The sequence below is a fragment of the Armigeres subalbatus genome, chromosome 1, assembly GCF_024139115.2.
Source record: "Armigeres subalbatus isolate Guangzhou_Male chromosome 1, GZ_Asu_2, whole genome shotgun sequence".
NCBI classification, from domain to species: domain Eukaryota; kingdom Metazoa; phylum Arthropoda; class Insecta; order Diptera; family Culicidae; genus Armigeres; species Armigeres subalbatus.
In genome coordinates, this window is record NC_085139.1 from 13820072 (window position 1) to 13837728 (window position 17657).

Below are 17657 nucleotides of genomic sequence, written 5' to 3' on the forward strand. Positions count from 1 at the left end.
ATAAGCAAATGATATAATAAGTTTGAATGGACGTTGGGAGTGATCATGCTAAGAAATTTATGTCACTCCATTGTTGATTTCCTTGGGATGGGGCAAAGCTATTAAACTTGCCCTGGCTAATTAGCCTAGGTTTAAGCGCCATTGTTCGCTCTCTGAAACGAGAATAAAAATATGTTAAATGTCCCTTCCCCCAATTTGTTTCCAATTGAGATTTTTTTTAATATAGAGAGAAGTTTTAATATATACCCTTAACAATAACGGGAATGAAACATGTAACCTGAAGGAATTATTTTTTTCTTAAAGTAGGAAAAAACAAACTAGTGATTCGCATTTATTCAACGAGAAATATTGTTTGAAGATCTGTCAGGCGATTAAGTCTGTATGAGCAACACAACTAAAATTCAAGCTGATTCAACCTAGAGATGAATTGATTCACACATATTTTATTGAACAATTATCCAATGTGAAAATATGCAATAAATTACTTGTCCGAGCTGGAATTTAGCTTATAAATGAAAGGTAATAAAACCGGGAGAGTCATTCAATAAAGAAATGTTTGTGTTACACTGAAATGATACAAAAATAATAATGTAAATATCACGGAGGCGAGCCATCCTGAAAGTCTGGCTGAAAGTCTCCTTAATAAAGATACAAAAAAAAAGTAAATAAAAAGCTCATTAATTCTTTTTCAGGGAAGAGTTTGAGTCTTATGGTTTGTTTGTTGTATCTTTGGTTTTAGGCATACAATGGGCAAAATGCTAATACAAGGCAAAAAACCCACCATTTCCAAATCTTAAATCGTAACTCGTAGATCTTAATGTGGTTGAAATCGAATATCAAAGACAAAAATAACGGAGAACTAAATGGCAAATGGATGATAAGGATAATCGGAAAGATCTCACCGAATTTTGAAGCCGTTTCATCGTGGAAAATCAGGAAGCATTTGTTTGAGATATCCGAGGTCCATCTTCTTGTTTGAACTGATAAATACATAAAAATGTCATTTTGAGGAGGAAATGGTTGAGTTCTTGAGCACATATTATATATTCTTGTGTAAAGCGCCCTCAAGATCGGCAAGCCAGTCACTTTTCACTATCATTGAAAATTAGTTCACTTTTTAAAAAAAAATCACTACTGATTTTTCGACATATTGTAGAACTTGCAGAGAAATCTTTCACCTTTTTCTCGAATTACCAAATATTCAAAAATAATGGCAGCGAAATGCTGCTGTCCAGAAACACCGCTAGACTTTTTTGAACTCTTTTTCACAATAAATAGTAATTTGACCGTAACATCTGAGCCCATAGTCCGATCTGGCAAATTTTCAATAAGAAAATATGAGACATTCTGCGTCGAATGCAATTTAATGCGAGCAAATCGGTTGAGGATAAGTGCCCGAAAAATGAGTGACATTTTTTTAGCAATTTTTCCATAAAAAAAATGGTATAATTTTCGATCCCATAGTCCGATATGGCCAATTTTCAATAGGAAACAATAGGACAGGATTCTACGTCGAATGCAACTTGTTGTGAGCAAATCGGTTGAGGATTAGTGCCCGAAAAATGAGTGACATTTTTTACACGATGTTTTCGTATGATTTTGTGTTTTGGCCATAACTTTTGATCCCATAGTCCGATCTGGCCAATTTCAAATAGGAAATAATGGGACAGGATTCTGCGTCGAATGCAATTTGTTGCGAGAAAATCGGTTGAGGATAAGTGCCCGAAAAATGAGTGACATTTTTTACGCGATTTTTTAGTATGATTTTGTATTTTGGCCATAACTTTCGATCCCATAGTTCGATCTGGCCAATTTAAAATAGGAATCAATGGGACAGGATTCTGCGTCGAATGCAACTTGTTGCGAGCAAATCGAATGAGGATAAGTGTCCGAAAAATGAGTGACATTTTTTACGCGATTTTTTCGTATGAGTTTGTATTTTGGCCATAACTCTCGATCCCATAGTCCGATCTGGCCAATTTCAAATAGGAAACAATGGGACAGGATTCTGCGTCGAATGCAACTTGTTGCGAGCAAATCGGTTGAGGATAAGTGCCCGAAAAATGAGTGACATTTTGTTGAGTAGTTTTGCGCACACACACACACACACATACACACACACACACACACACACACACACACACACACACACACACACACACACACACACACACACACACAGACATCACCTCAATTCGTCGAACTGAGTCGATTGGTATATAACACTATGGGTCTCCGGGCCTTCTATAAAATGTTTGTTTTTGGAGCGATCATATAGCCTTTACCGTATACTTAGTATACGAGAAAGGCAAAAACCTAGTTTCCTCTAGAAATTCCTTCAGGAACTCCACTAAGAATTATTTTTTATATATTTAAAAAAAAATCAGGAAAAATACTCAATTTAATTGGTCATCGTGCTCCAGTGTTACCCTAGCAGCACACAAATTCATCATAGGCTGTTGCAACTCACCGGATTCAGTCACAATCAAGTTGCTGCAAACCTTCTCGTCTGACTTGTGCTGCTCGGGTACTCAGCTAGTATTCATTTTCAGTTATGTTGTACATTTATTGAGATTTGTGCATACGAGAACGTGAAGTGCGGACTAACCTGTCCATTATCGCTGTCATTAGTGGATTCCATCACGTATGTCATTCAATCCAGGGGTCACAGGAAGTTAACGAAGTAGCACTGCAAATTCTAAAAAAACAGGCAGCCACTCAAACATTGTCCAATTGAATATGTAACTCAAAGAATAGTAATTTCAATAGCGAACCACTGGTCCAGAAGTGCTACATGTAGACTGACTCATTAAATGTTCGCACTTGGATAAAAGCGAATCCTCGGAAAATTCGACAATTTGTAGCTCTTCGGGTAGATCAGATTCAGTCGGAAACAAGTGTTGATGAATAGCACCACTTCCAATAAATATGCATATCGCCGACAACGATATCAAATGGGGAAATGAGGCCTGATTTCAGCTGGAAAGTCCATGGTTTTCAAAACTAGCAATTCTATATCTTACATTCTACATTATATTCTACAACTTTTAGAGTTTACGGAACTTCAAGAGAAGATCAAATCAGTTTAACATCACGAATTAATTCCTTAATACATTTCCGGAAGAAATTCTAAATGAATTTCAGAAATAAATTAGTGATTTAATAAAGCGTTTAAATAATGCAGCCATTTTTGATTGTATAGAAGAAAAATTAAAATAAAATGGTATTATAATATTGAAAATTAAGGTTCAGAATTATTGCGAAAAGAACGCGAATAACGATAAAACTCATTTATTGAAATTCAAACGCTCCCAAATTTACACACAGGTCTTCACACCTTCCCAATTATGGGAACCTAATACAATTTCAGTCACACCGTGCGCCCAGGCAATTGACAACGCTTAGCAAAGCGCTATCTTCTCCCAGTACTCGTCGATAGAGCACCTATAATTTCGGTCAGCTATTAATGATGGTGGCCCACCGAAACAGAACCTGATGATGTGTGTATTTAGCCTGTGCCCGGCCTCTAATGCGATAGCAGCTACCGTGGCGTTGACTCTGTTGGGTTTGAATGGAAAGCATTTGGTAGTCAATACACTTGCTTCTTCTGCTTGGCACGCGATACGAAGGAGCAGAGGCGGAACGAAGTAAACCAGAAATAAAAGCTTCACAAATTACTATAGACGTATAGTGTTCAAAACAAGAAACGCGAACAGCGTGTCAGGCAGCCAGCTCTCCCGCTTCCCAACCCATCTACGCTAATAATTTCACAAAGTAGCGATCGTGCATGTGTGTGCCCACCATCAGCCAACAACAGCCAGCAGCCCCGAAAAACCCCCGAGATCGTGCTCTGCGCGAGAAGTTCGCGGCAAGGCAGCGAAAGAGGTCTTACCACCATACCAGGCAGACAATCATCGTAGTAGTCGATCGTGATCGTGAGTGCGTCGGATCGGAATCGAAGCAAGTGCTAAAACTGTTGGCCGTGGCAACAACATTTTTGCTGGAATTTGAAAACTCTAAAATCAGAGCAGGCTCACGTGCAGGTTGCTGTGGAAGTGGTGACGAAAGTTCTTCGGGCGGGATTCTTCGCGCTGGTGGAAAACGTGTGGAAAACTTTTTCGTGGAGTGACGTGGTATGCCTTACGGGCGGTGTGTGCGCTGGGAGAGTTGGTTTTCTTGGATCCGTTTGAGGGATATTTTTTCGGCGGAATTTTGCTAAGCAAGGTGATTAGTACTTATATATTGGTTATGAGCAGTCTTCCAAGTGAACGTGCGAATACGTGAGTGTGAGTTCGAAGCTGAGTAGCAACGGAACGGCGATATAGTAACGAGATATGAACGAAGAGCTGTGTTAGTATTGTTTGTGGTACGAAACGTGGGAATCACTATTCTACTAAGGTGGATAGATATTGGAATCAAAAAAATAAGGCGCAGCAGAAGAAATATCAGCGACAGGCGATGAATGTTGTCGCAAAAAAAAAGTGAATTTAGTGACCAGATGCTGACGTCTTACCGATGAATATCCATGCAAATAAATGGAGTTCCTGTGATAAGTAATCGCTGGAGCTTTTACATATTCAGCGACATTTGAAAACATTAGAAGAGGGATTGATACAAACTGAAGAGTTGATTCTATACTAAATTTTCCCAGCATGGATGTTATATAATTTTGAATATTGCATCAGCTAAGCTTGCGACATGCAGAAGAGAACAAAATGATAAAAACAATATTAATGATATCAAGATTAATTTGCACATGCACACAAAGGTGATGCTTTGAACAAATTCAAATATTGCCGCTGAATCATCACTGCTGTGTTCAATAAAGCCAGGAAATTGATTACCGTAACACGGGGCCAATTGATTAGTGGTGACCACTCTGATAGCAAGTGGTTTCCACCTTCGGTAACATTTTCATTTCAATTTTCTTTTTTATTTTTGCCTCCCAAATGGTTCTCACAAACTTCTTTTTTCGTCGAGATCTCTGCATTTTTTTATCTTCCCGAGATGGGCACCGCCGAGTTTTAGCAAACATGATTCTTCCCGAGATCTCAGTAAAAGTGACGTTTCGGTTGCTGGGATACAGTAAACATTTTGCCGAGAATCAGTAATAAACGAAGTTTTCTGCCGAAGTTCAGTTCTGAAATTTGCTGAACTACAGCGGTGCCCGATTCCGCCGAGCTCGAAAATGAAAAAGTTAGTGTGTATGCTATGTTCAAATCTGGTTTAAGCACAAGCCTCCCAGGATCCAGAACTAAATGCACTCGCGTTTTCAAGGGCTCCCCATTCAAAACAGAAGCCATGCACAACTGTTATTTTTATTATTCCAGCTTTGCTGCAACACAACATGCGTGCAATAATATTAACGCATTTGCCCAAAAGTACAGACAGCGCTCCCCACCACAGGTAACAACGCATTGCGCTTTTTGCTGCCCGTATACTCGATTCTTATGGAGAGATAACATTGCGGCGTTTCCTAAGGTGCGGTTGTTCCTTTCGAATGTGAAACGCCGCGTGGAATCTTGTGCAAATGCGCATTTGGAAACATTACAACAGCCGCGCGGTGTATCCTATTGACACCACCCTACAATAAAAATAACAGTTGTGCATGGTTTGCGTTTTGAATTGGGTGCCTTTGAAAACGCGAGTGCATCTAGTTTTGGATTCTGGGAGGCTTGTGCTTAAAGGCTAAGCGGATCACTATTGAATTTGGTAACTATCGGCTGTTGCGTTTCAAAGTTATGAAGAAAAATTGTGTATCAAACAATAACGGTTGTTGGTATTCTGACGAATCGCGCTAATGGAAAAAAAATCGCTACAATAACTATCCGAGTTCGAGAAAAGAACTACAGTGAAGTTTTATATTTTTTTTATATATCTTTATTATAGAGGTTTGCAGCCCTAGGCTGGCTCACCTCTTGAAAAACAGTGAAGTTTCCCGCGCAGCAAAGGTCGGACAAAAATGGTTAGTTTTGAAGCCAATTTCGTAAATATGTTCTTCTTCTTATAGACATTACAACCCCCACTGGGACATTGCCGCCTCGCTTCTTAATGTTCATTCAGCACTTCCACAGTGGTTTCTAAGCTAAGTTACCATTTTTGCATTCGTTTATCATGCGGTTAAGACGATGATACTTTTATGCCCAGGGAAGTCGAGACAATTTCCAAACCGAAAATTGCCTAGACTGACACCGGGAATAGAACCCAGCCACCCTCAGCATGGTCTTGTTTTATAACCGCGCATCTTACCGCTAGGCTAAGGAGGGCCCTCGTAAATATATTTCGGAGAAAATGATTGGTTGGCTGGCTGATTTTTTGTTTTTCCGAGTCTCAACTTTAGAATGTCGTTTTTTGTCGCGGCTCTGTAAAATTCTGATGCGAATCATTTGCAACTTACCAGAGATCTCAGTGAAAAAATGATTTGTATATTAAAATAGTGGGTAGCCTGAAGGAAATAACAAAAGCAACAACAAAAAATTGGTCTTGTAAGACCGGGATTTTTTTACATTTAGAACAAATTGATATGGAGTTTCAAAATATTTTATTGATCATTAATTTGGTGAATTAAAATTATTCGTTTAAATTATTGGACGTTTCTAATTATTTTTTTCTAAATTTCGAATGAATTTAATGAAATTGAAAAGCCTCATTCTTATTTGATCATTTCGGCTCCAACATTTCAAAAGGGCGAAACTGCTTTTGTATCAAAACAAGGGGGAAAAGCTTTTTCTTACAAAAGCAGTTTCGCTCTTTTGAATTGTTTTTCCATCTTCTTTAGCAATCGAAACGCTGAAAGCCTGTTTGTATTCGTAACGGTCTTACTAATAATTAAATGTAGCTAGCCACACAATTCGCCATGATAGGGAAAGATTCCATAATTTTAAAGAATCATACCATCTCAATTGAATGAAAACCGAAAAAATCTAGGCTTCAGTTAAATTGGATCGTAAAATGTTACCAAGGCACCGCAAGGTAACCCGCTCTCACCTCTACAATGCATGACGGTTTGAAGATTATTCGTGCAGCTACCGTTCACACCTCGGTGTGAAATGGTTTGTTTCCAATTGACAGAACCGTGCTTATTAAGCAGAACTGAACGTATGTAGAACACACTATTTGGGATGACTATGAATTAATAGTTCGGAACATTTGTGACAATCTAGTATTGTTATATATTAATAAATGTGACAAAGCAAACGAAAGGAAATGATAATGGAGCTAAATCGAAATGATTACACAATTAATTCTAACAACAAAAGTGAAATTCCAAAAATTATGTCATTCATTCTGTAAGCATAAACGAACGGACATGACATCTCAATTACTAAGTTCCGTTTAGTTTAATCGACAGAAAACATTTTTTAACACCCTTAGACAGCCTAGTCGGTAAAAACACGGTATTACAAAGTCGTGGCTGACGGGATCGGTATCTGGTCGAGGGGATCTTTCGGGTTGTAAATTTTCTCAACTTTTCAGGGCATAGAGTATAACTGCATTTGTCAGACTACATATTTAGGATTTTTTGAAACATGTTGCAAAGATTTTGGTGGCAAAATGAAGTCACACGATCAAAAATACGAGTGATAAAAAATCGTGTAAAAACAGAATCCTGTGTATATTCAAATTCACGAATTCGTGGGCAATGAAAGAGTTGAACCTGTCAAGGCGTACCGTGACAACTACGGATAACGCATTTCCAGTTAATTTTTAATTAAATAAGTTTGATTATCAAGAGCAAGGACGGAATTCTTCATTTTACTATCACTTGCATCGACACTCAGTAGACCGTTTCGTCATTGACTCGTGTTTGTTTTAATCACACGCTAGGAAATACGGGCTCGAATAACTCGCGTCATACTGTCAAATTCCCAAGAAAAATTTACGGCTTGATATTCACTAGCCGATTGATAATGAAGCATGAAAAATTCACATCAACTAGGGCTGAATGAATATTTTAAATTGTGGCTGATTTGAACAAATAAATGGTTGTTTCATTTTAAATACCAAACAGATGCATAATCTGTTAAAAATCTAGCTTCAAAATGTTATATTAAATGATATTCATGGGGCCCTCCTTAGCCGTGCGGTAAGACGCGCGGCTACAAAGCAAGACCATGCTGAGGGTGGCTGGGTTCGATTCCCGATGCCGGTCTAGGCAACTTTCGGATTGGAAATTGTCTCGACTTCCCTGGGCATAAAAGTATCATCGTGCTAGCCTCATGATATACGAATGCAAAAATGGTAACCTGGCTTAGAAACCTCGCAGTTAATAACTGTGGAAGTGCTTAATGAACACTAAGCTGCGAGGCGGCTCTGTCCCAGTGTGGGGATGTAATGCCAATGAGAAGAGAAGAAGAAGAAGAGAAGATATTCATAATTCGAGATTTCAAATGGAGTATAAATGTGGCAAGCTGAACTTCAGATTTGACACAACAATGCTTATACCGATAGTCGACGCTTGCTGCTATCCATACACGTGCGGAGAAATTTGGAAAGAACTGACTCGATGTCACTTGTTTGAGTTTAGTTGAAGTGACTTTTTCTGTCCCTTATCAAGGGGAATACCAAAAGAGAAGAAGGGGCGATGTTTTGTGCCGTTAACTTCAGTAGCAAAAAGCCTATTAGCTAGAAATTATGAAATTAGACTTACCACGCTTTAGTTTCTCTCGTCTTGGAGCATGGATGCATGTGGAGGCGCGTGATACATCATTGGTAGGTATCGATTCGACTTACAGTCTATTCTCGGAACAAAATTGGTTATCCGGCCACGGACGAAGATCCGGTGGTAGAACTGACCGCAGCCAAAGTGCTGTTCGCGTGTGCTGCGGTCAGTTCTACTTCGAGAATGACTCCCCATAGACCTCCAAGGTTACGTCATCGAAGAAGCCGACGATCTTAACACCAGGTGGGTACTTTAGCTTCAGAACCCTTGTCGTACATAAGGTTCGATAATGCCGGGCCCAGTATTGGACTTTGCGGAACTCCTGCGGTAATAGGAACGCTTCTCTGATCGGCATCGGTCTCGTAGAGTAGTACACCCGATTCTGTTTTTACACGGATTTTTTTTACACGGCCGTGTAAAAAAAATTCCATACAAAATTTTTGCTGAGTTGTTCCATTTTGCATGATTCGTCGAGAAATCATAAAACTTTTTTTACACGGATTTTCGAATTTTGAACTGAAAACTTTTTTTACACGGAACGCATCCCCCGTGTAAAAAAAAGAATCGGGTGTACACGGTTCTGGAAATAGCTTTCCAAAGTCCGGTACAGGCCCACAGAGCGCGACGGCATCTCAGCTTGCGCTATTGAATGCGTTCTTCACATCAAGTGTCACTAACGCACAGTATCGAACAACTCGCCTTTTCTATAGAATCGCTATCTCGGCGGTCTCAACCACCGAGTTAAAAGCGTCCAACGTGGACTTCCCCTTGCGAAAACCGAACTGCTTGATAGCTTTGAAGCTTTGTTCGTTACCAGGGATTTAGCCACCGCGAGTAACTCTTCATTCATCACCGGAGCCACCATTTCGGCCGCACTCATATTGCCTTGCAGTGCAGGAGGTCGTCCACCATCGGTTTCGCGTTAGCTCCTTCGCATAGTTTGTCGAAACACATTCTCTTACTGCTACTGCTACTCTTGATGGCCTTGTTAAAAGCCAATTTCGAAGCTCGAAACACTTCACGGCGGTCCGCTCTTTTATCCTCCGTGCGGGCTCGCTGCATCCTTCGTCTAGCCTTCCCAAGTAGCACACATATTGTAAAGAAGTTTATATTACTAATATACGATCAAATTCAGTCATACACAAGTTACTGCAACCAAATCGGTCTGAATTGTACTGCCAGGGTTGATCGAAAGGCCGTAATCTCAACACTCCACCGGGCGTCTGCCATTTCTCAGCAGGACTTTACTCGGCATGGTGGCATTGCACGCGCGTGATAGGACAGCTAGCAACGCATCCCCACTTAGACCTTCAGTGTTGACTTCCGGTCCCAGGGCCGCGGTAAAAACTTCGCTGTCGATGTGATTGGTCATGCACCCACGGAACTGACAGGGATCCCCGGACCGCGGATGTTGCACACCATAGTTGATCTTAAAGCGAATTGTTAGATGATCACTATGAGTGTAACCCTCATACACCCTCCAGTTCAAGTCTGGTACCAGACCAGGACTGATAAACGTTATGTCAATCAATGACTCGGCCCCGTTTCTTCTGAACGTGCTAGCGGAATTGAGCATATGCGGTATTTCGAAAAATTTCGTTTCAGATGGTTCGAAACGAAATTCCCCAGAAATTTCGCGGAATTTTAGCATGGCGAAATCTGATTTCTTGATTTCGTTTCGTAAAATTACAAAAATTTCGCTAGAAAAAAAACTACCCCTAAACGAAATTTAACGGAATTCCGCGGAATCTCGAAACAAATTTAAACCTCAACCATACTGCCTTGTACGGTCGTGTATTATCAAAAATTTTGGCAGCGCCGCTGAACAAAATCATAAAGCTGTTTTCAAAACTTAATGTTATACAAATTTTTCTATTAACGCTTACTACATAATTGCGTACATAATGTGTCAATTCAATAAAAATTCTGCGGAAAAAAAAAGTTTCGCTAGCGCCTCTAGTAACGCTTCACCCCTTCGAGTGGTGCAGCGGCTGCACCACTCTACTGCCCAAGCGTTAAAATCTCCTGTCGACCGGCTTACGACCCACTAGGTCAGACGATAGACTATCAATCATCTAGTTGAACTGTTCTAATGGCCACCTTGGTGGGGCATAGCAGCTACAATAGAACACACCATTGATCTTGGCTATCGCGACACCCTCAGCAGGAATCTATGACAAAAGGTCGAAAGACAAAAGGTCGAAAGGACAAAAAGTCGAAAGACGAAAGGTCGAAAAGACAAAAGGTCGAAAGGACAAAAGGTCGAAAAGACAAAAGGTCGAAAGGGACAGAAGGTCGAAAGGACAAAAGGTCGAAAGTGACAAAAGGTCGAAAAGGACAAAAGGTCGAAAAGAACAAAATGTCTAAAGGGACAAAAGGTCGATAAAGAACAAGTTGGGTGTATTCTAAAGAAATTTGTTAAATGCATTTATTTTCAAGCAGAGATAACACACTCATATCATCAATCAAAGTTGAAGAATGAGCAATTTTCAAAGAAGGAGTAACTACTATTAACCAATATTATGAATATCTAGATAGTTCTGTTATAGATAAAAAAGATTGCTAATTTGAGAAATGAATAAAATTTGTATTGCGCGAGACAGAATTGTCCTATACAGTTGGCAAAAAAATTGCTCTTTTATTTTCCACTTTTTTTAACAATTGAAAAAAAAAATCATTGAATAAGTGCAAATAATAGATGGAGATCTAAATTTTCTAAATGTCACTTCAATCTGTCTAAATAGTGCACGTCGCAGCCACGCAAGTGCGCGCATTAAAAATACACCGGTGTGTAAAGGCATAGTTTTGTCAATTGTGTAAGGCAACTCTGGTGCGGGATTGATTCTCTCCGTTTCAGTTTCTTGTCTATTTCGACCTTTTGTGCCTTTTGACCTTTTGATCTTATTGATCATTTATTTCTTTGGGCCTTTTGTCCCATTCGACGTTCTGTCCCTTTCGACCTTTTGTACTATTCGACGTTTTGTCCTTTCGACCTTTTGTCCTTTTCGACCATTTGTCCCTTCGACCTTTAGTCTTTCGACGTTTTGTCTTTCGACCTTTTGTCCTTTCGACCTTTTGTCTTTCGACCTTTTGTCACTAACCCCCTCAGCAGAGGAGTGTAATACCTCTTGGATCGGGTAACGCCCCGCCGCCACCCAATTGCCGTTATCAACAGGGACGTTGTACGGATTGGACATGAGTGTTACATAAGGCGACACAGCAGCTGCTGGGCAGTTGCACAAGATTCAGCTGTTTTACTTGCACGGCTTCTTCTTGTTTGTCTCTCCGATGGGACACGGAAGTCCACCCATAACGTGGTTACAGGCTTGCGTTTACTGGTGCTGATGAGGCACTTTGGTGCCTTATCGCATTCCTGCACCTTGAGCCTTTCCTCACCACAACGACGACACAGGTTGCTACGGTCTGGGCCCTTACAGTTGTAGGACTTGTGCCCCGACTCTAAGCACCGATAGCACCTGTCCATGGAAGGCGGCTGTAGTTTGTTTACTGGGCATACCGACCAGCTGATCTTCAATTTCCCTCGCTCCATTACCTTTTTGGCTTCCGCAGCCGGTAACCTAAGGTAGGCTATCTGCATGCCAAAGAGACAGCCTCTTAGGCGTTCAGCAGAGACGATGTCGTCCGCATACGTGATCTCGTCCAGTTGCTCGTCTCGTTATCTCACCGGTCTTGGTACGTCTGACGCTCTGCACATCCTGACCTACCGTTGAAAGCTTTTCGGTCTTGTTGCCCGGCAACCCGGCCTATAGTTGGTGCCTTTCGCCTTTTTGGGCCGAGAACTCGTCTTCTCGGGTAAGACTCCCCCTTGGCAAAGGGATTTACCACATCCATGCCTAAGGCATCGTCAAAAGAATTATTTTTGGAGTCACTCATTTTTATTGGGCTGCCGTCAAATCCTACTGGACTAGTCGCCTTCAATGATCCAATGGTTATCCATGGGGAGGTCATGCAAAGGTTGACACATACGTGTTCAGAGCCAGATCAGTCCAAGTCAGACTGCCAGCCCTCACTTTCACAATATTACGATATCCAAGACAAGGTCCGTTAACACGCGGCCAGAGTGACATAATAAGGATCTCACTGGTATTGATCCTGATGTGCCAATTGGCACTCCCGGAGCTCCTGACCACGGTCTGGCGCATGCTAAGCCACCACCGCCGTTACAAAATAGCATTCAGGCCGCCACGCGTCACAAGTTCAAAGTCAAAATCAGTGTTGGTAGAATCATGCTCAAATCTCACTCAGCGAAGCCTCATGCACGAGCTGATTTACTTGCGATTCTGCATGGAGAGCATCGCACATAAGTTTTTCACGCAGAATCGCATCGTTTCGCTCATTCTCCGAAAAATGATTTCGCTCCAAAAAGTGTCAATACCCAATCGAAGCGCATTTTATGTTTACGTATGGATTTGTTATCCATTGTTTTAAACAAAGAAATTTATTCCGATGAATTTAACGAAGAATAACACGCAAAAATCACGCAATGATGCAAATCGCGAGTCGAATTATGAACGATTCCCTGGGCCATGATTCGGGTGAGGTTTGTCTCGCGCTTGATTTGAATCGTGGATGAGATTTGAGAAATTAGGTTTTTACCAACACTGGTCAAAATACGAGACACTGAAGACGGCCTTACTGTTGAGGTCGAAATACGTATCTGTCAAAGGTACAATAAAGTAGTGGAATTAAATTGAATAGTACAAACTCGTCTTATGACAAGTTCAAATTTGTGTAAATGCTTCAAATTTGTGGAAGCCTTTTGAGGAGGAATGATTTTATTCTGCATTTCAAAGAGATATTTTGAATAAAATCTGAATCAATTAGAAGAATTTATTCTGAAATTCCTTGATGATATTCATTAAGTAACTTTCCTTTCAATATAATGCATAAATATAATGTGCAAGGGGGCCCTCCTTAGCCTTGCGGTAAGACGCGCGGCTACAAAGCAAGACCATGCTGAGGGTGGCTGGGTTCGATTCCCGGTGCCGATCTAGACAATTCTCGGATTGGAAACTGTCTCGACTTCCCTGGGCATAAAAGTATCATCGTGCTAGCCTCATGATATACGAATGCGAAAATGGTAACCTGGCTTAGAAACCTCGCAGTTAATAACTGTGGAAGTGCTTAATGAACACTAAGCTGCGAGGCGGCTCTGTCCCAGTGTGGGGATGTAATGCCAATAAGAAGAAGAAGAAGAAGAAGGCAGTACAAGCTTCGCTAGCGCCTCTAGTAACGCTTGACAGCGGCTGCCCCACTCCACTGCCCAAGCGTTAAAATCTCCTGCTATGATGACCGGCTTACGACCCACTAGGTCGGACAATAGCTTATCGATCATCTGGTTGAACTGTTCTAATGGCCACCTTGGTGGGGCATAGCAGCTACAATAGAACACACCATTGATCATTGCTATCGCGACACCCTCAGCAGAGGAGCAGAGGACCACCTCTTTGATTGGGTACCATCCCATGGTGCAGATAGCCGCCATCTGTCACGGATCGGACAGGAGGGCGACATCGGTCCTCGACTCCGAGACCGACTGCCACAGCAGCTGCTGGGCAGTTGCACAGTGGTTAAGATTCAGCTCCTTACTTGCACGGCTTCACGGGGACACGAAAGTCCACCTATAACGTGATTACAGTTACAGACCTGCTTTTTGCTGGCGCTGATGAGGCACTTTGGTGCTTTATCACATTCCTGCGTCTTGTGCCCTTCCTCATCACAACGACGACACGGGTTGCTACGGTCTGGGCCCTTACAGTTGTAGGACTTGTGCTCCGACTCTAGGCACCAATAGCACCTGTCCACTGAAGGCGGCTGTAGTTTGTTTACTGGGCATATCGACCAGTCGATCTTCAACTTCCCTCGCTCCATTACCTTTTTGGCTTCCGCAGCCGGTAACCTAAGGTAGGCTACCTGCGTGCCAAAGGGACAGCCTCTTAGGCGTTCAGCAGAGACGATGTCGTCAGTATACGTGACCTCGTCCAGTTGCTTGCCTCGTCATCTCACCGGTCTTGGTACGTCCGACGCTCTTCATGTTCTGACCTACCGCCGAAAGCTTTTCGGCCACCCGCGTCGATTTAAGGACCTCGGCGTACCTATCCCTATCAGTTTTCACCAACAAGGCCTCGCCTCTGTCCTTAACTTTCTTTGCGAGTTGAGATCCGCTGGACTTCCGCTTTGCCCTACTGACTAGCTGCCAGGGATTTTCGGTCTTGCGGCCCGGCGACCCGGCGTATAGTTGGTGCCTTTCGGCTTTTTGGGCTGAGAACTCATCTTCTCGGGTAAGACCCCCCTTGGCAAACGGATTTACCACATCCATGCCTAAGGCATCGTTAAAAGAATTATTTTTGGAGTCACTCATTTTTATTGGGCTGCCGAAAAAGCCTACTGGACGAGTCGTCTTTAATGATCCCATGGTTATCCATGGGGAGGCCATGCAAAGGTTGACACTTACGTGTTCAGAGCCAGATCAGCCCAAGTCAGACTGCCAGCCCTCGCTTTCACAATATTACGATATCCAAGACAATGTCCGTTAACACGCGGCCAGAGTGACATAATAAGGATCTCACTGGTATTGATCCTGATGTGCTAATTGGCACTCCCGGAACTCCTGACCACGATTGGGCGCATGCTAAGCCAAATAGCATTCAGGCCGCCACGCGCTGCAAGTTCAAAGTCAAAGTACGAGACACTGAAGCAGCCTTACTGTTGAGGTCGAAATACGTATCTGTCAAAGGTACAATAAAGTAGTGGAATTAAATTGAATAGTACAAACTCGTCTTATAACAAGTTCAAATTTGTGTAAATGCTTCAAATTTGTGGAAGCCTTTTGAGGAGGAATGATTTTATTCTGCATTTCAAAGAGATATTTTGAATTAAATCTGAATCAATTAGAAGAATTTATTCTGAAATTCCTTGATGATCGTCTGCTAAGAATAGAAAATATGTGTCCTAATTTTGGTGAAAATCGATCAAAGGGTTCAAAAGCTAAAGCACAGACAAACAGCCATAACACATTGTACATTCACTCATCAAACTCATCGTCGTTCAAACACTAACTGTTGATATCAGTTAGTTGAGCAAATCACGAACCAGATGGCGGTAGTGATCAAACGTCAAACTAGAGCAAATCCGATGCGCGCGCCACGAGTGATCGATTGGCTAACTAATAATTATTTGAATTGACCAGTAAATCAATGAACGAGTGCTATGTCTGTTTGTCTGTGGTTAAAGGGTAAAATGACCAAATAGTGAACCTCCTTGTAGCACAATTTTGCATTTCCTGTGCGTTCCGTGGTCATGCGGTCAGCGGTGCTAATGGAGTGTGGGTTCGAACCCCGCCCCGGTAAGGAGAAAACTTTTCGTAAAGCGAAAAGTTCTCCACTGGTCCACTGGGTCTTGTGTAAAAGTCCTGCCCGTTGTCTCATGCTAGATGTTAATTTTTTTTTATTCTTTGTTAGAGTGATTTAAAGCTCTGTTCAGTTAGAATCCGGAATCATTTATTGTATTGCAGCGGCACGGAAAGTGACCGCTGCAAGAATTATTTTACAGCAGTATGTCTACCTACCCGGGTAGAAGCCATGAACAGAATAACAAACATGATATGGTCTTGATTGATATAAGAGATAAAATAACAGGTAACAATATCAAAAATTTGCACCGAAATATCATTTAAATATCAAGATATGCTATGGATAAGAACAAACTAATGGCACATGATATTGATCACTTATTACAAACAGCATAACTTGATCTCCTTATGATATTTTAGTGCAAAATATTGATATTGTCGTCTGATCTTTTATCTCTTATATCAATCATGTCCATATCTCATTTTGCTATTTCATCAACATTTGATATTATTGAGCTATTTTTTTCTACTCGGGTAGGCGTCCACTTTCTCTGGTATAAATTCCATAGTGTTTCGTGCAGCGAGTCAAAAATTATTCCAGATGGAAGCCGAGAGGAGAGAAAATATTCTGCACACCCCTTTTGATAATCCTGCTCATCGACGGTGAAACCTACGTCAAAATGGATTTAGGACAGCTTCCTGGCCAAAAATTCTGCATGGCAACGGCACGAGGAGTTGTTCCTGCGAGATTAAGTTTGCTTTTATGGGCACATTTTTCAAAAAAAAAAAACTGATGATTTGGCGAGGGATATGCAGCGAATAAGATGATGGACTCTAAGCTGTACAAGGAAGAATGTCTCAAAAATCGCGTACTAAGTTTCATGAAAACCCATGAAGGTCCCGTGATGGTTTGGCCAGATTTGGCGAGCTACCACTACAGCCGGGAAGTCATCCAGTTGTACCGCGATAATAACGTACAGGGTGCGGCAGAAAATAATGCAAAAATGTTTAAACTTGAATATTGGATCAATTCGAGTAGCTAGTGACTAATTTCGTTGAAAGTATATTTGTTTATGTTTACTTTCAAATGTCGTACCGAGAGATTGTAATTGTTGTATTGCAAATTTGTAAAAATGTACCCAAAAGAAGTGATTAGTGCTCGCCTTGAAGACACCAAATGATATTGCAATGGTGGTAGGATAGCTTTTGGCCACAGTCACGCAAAAAAAAACTACGTTAAGAACAAACATATTCTAGGTAAATCCAAACATAAATTCAGTTTGTTCTGGCATCAAAAATAAATATGTTTGGATCAAACATATTGTTGCATTTGAAGCGAACGAAAACTTTTTTTGAATCAAATGTGCGTTTCAACCAGCTAAATGTTTGAAGCAAACATGGATATTATTGTTTTCGTTCGACCACTCATAATATTTTGATATCAATTCTACCAATTTTCATATTCTGGTAGCATTTGACTACCAGATTTCACAATTCCAAAAGTTCATATTTCATTTACTTACCTTTCTGTACCTGAAAAACATCCTTATCATTAATTTGGAAGCAAGAAAACATCTGCTTCTACTCTTGCATCTACTCCTCTGCTGCTTCCGATCGGATCCG

The 17657-nt window shown here is 41.3% G+C and overlaps 1 protein-coding gene across 5 annotated transcripts in view; it reads left to right on the plus strand.

Moving 5' to 3' along the window:
* Positions 1–3910: 3910 nt before the first annotated feature.
* Positions 3911–17657, plus strand: part of LOC134222039 (segmentation protein cap'n'collar) — a 309662-nt gene continuing 295915 nt past the window's right edge. For 2 of the 5 annotated variants that reach the window (XM_062701196.1, XM_062701206.1), the window contains exon 1: positions 3911–4224. The gene's annotated coding sequence lies outside the window, so the exon portion shown is untranslated. The remainder of the gene's footprint in view (positions 4225–17657) is intronic. The other 3 variants (XM_062701201.1, XM_062701215.1, XM_062701229.1) reach the window with 2 other exon arrangements.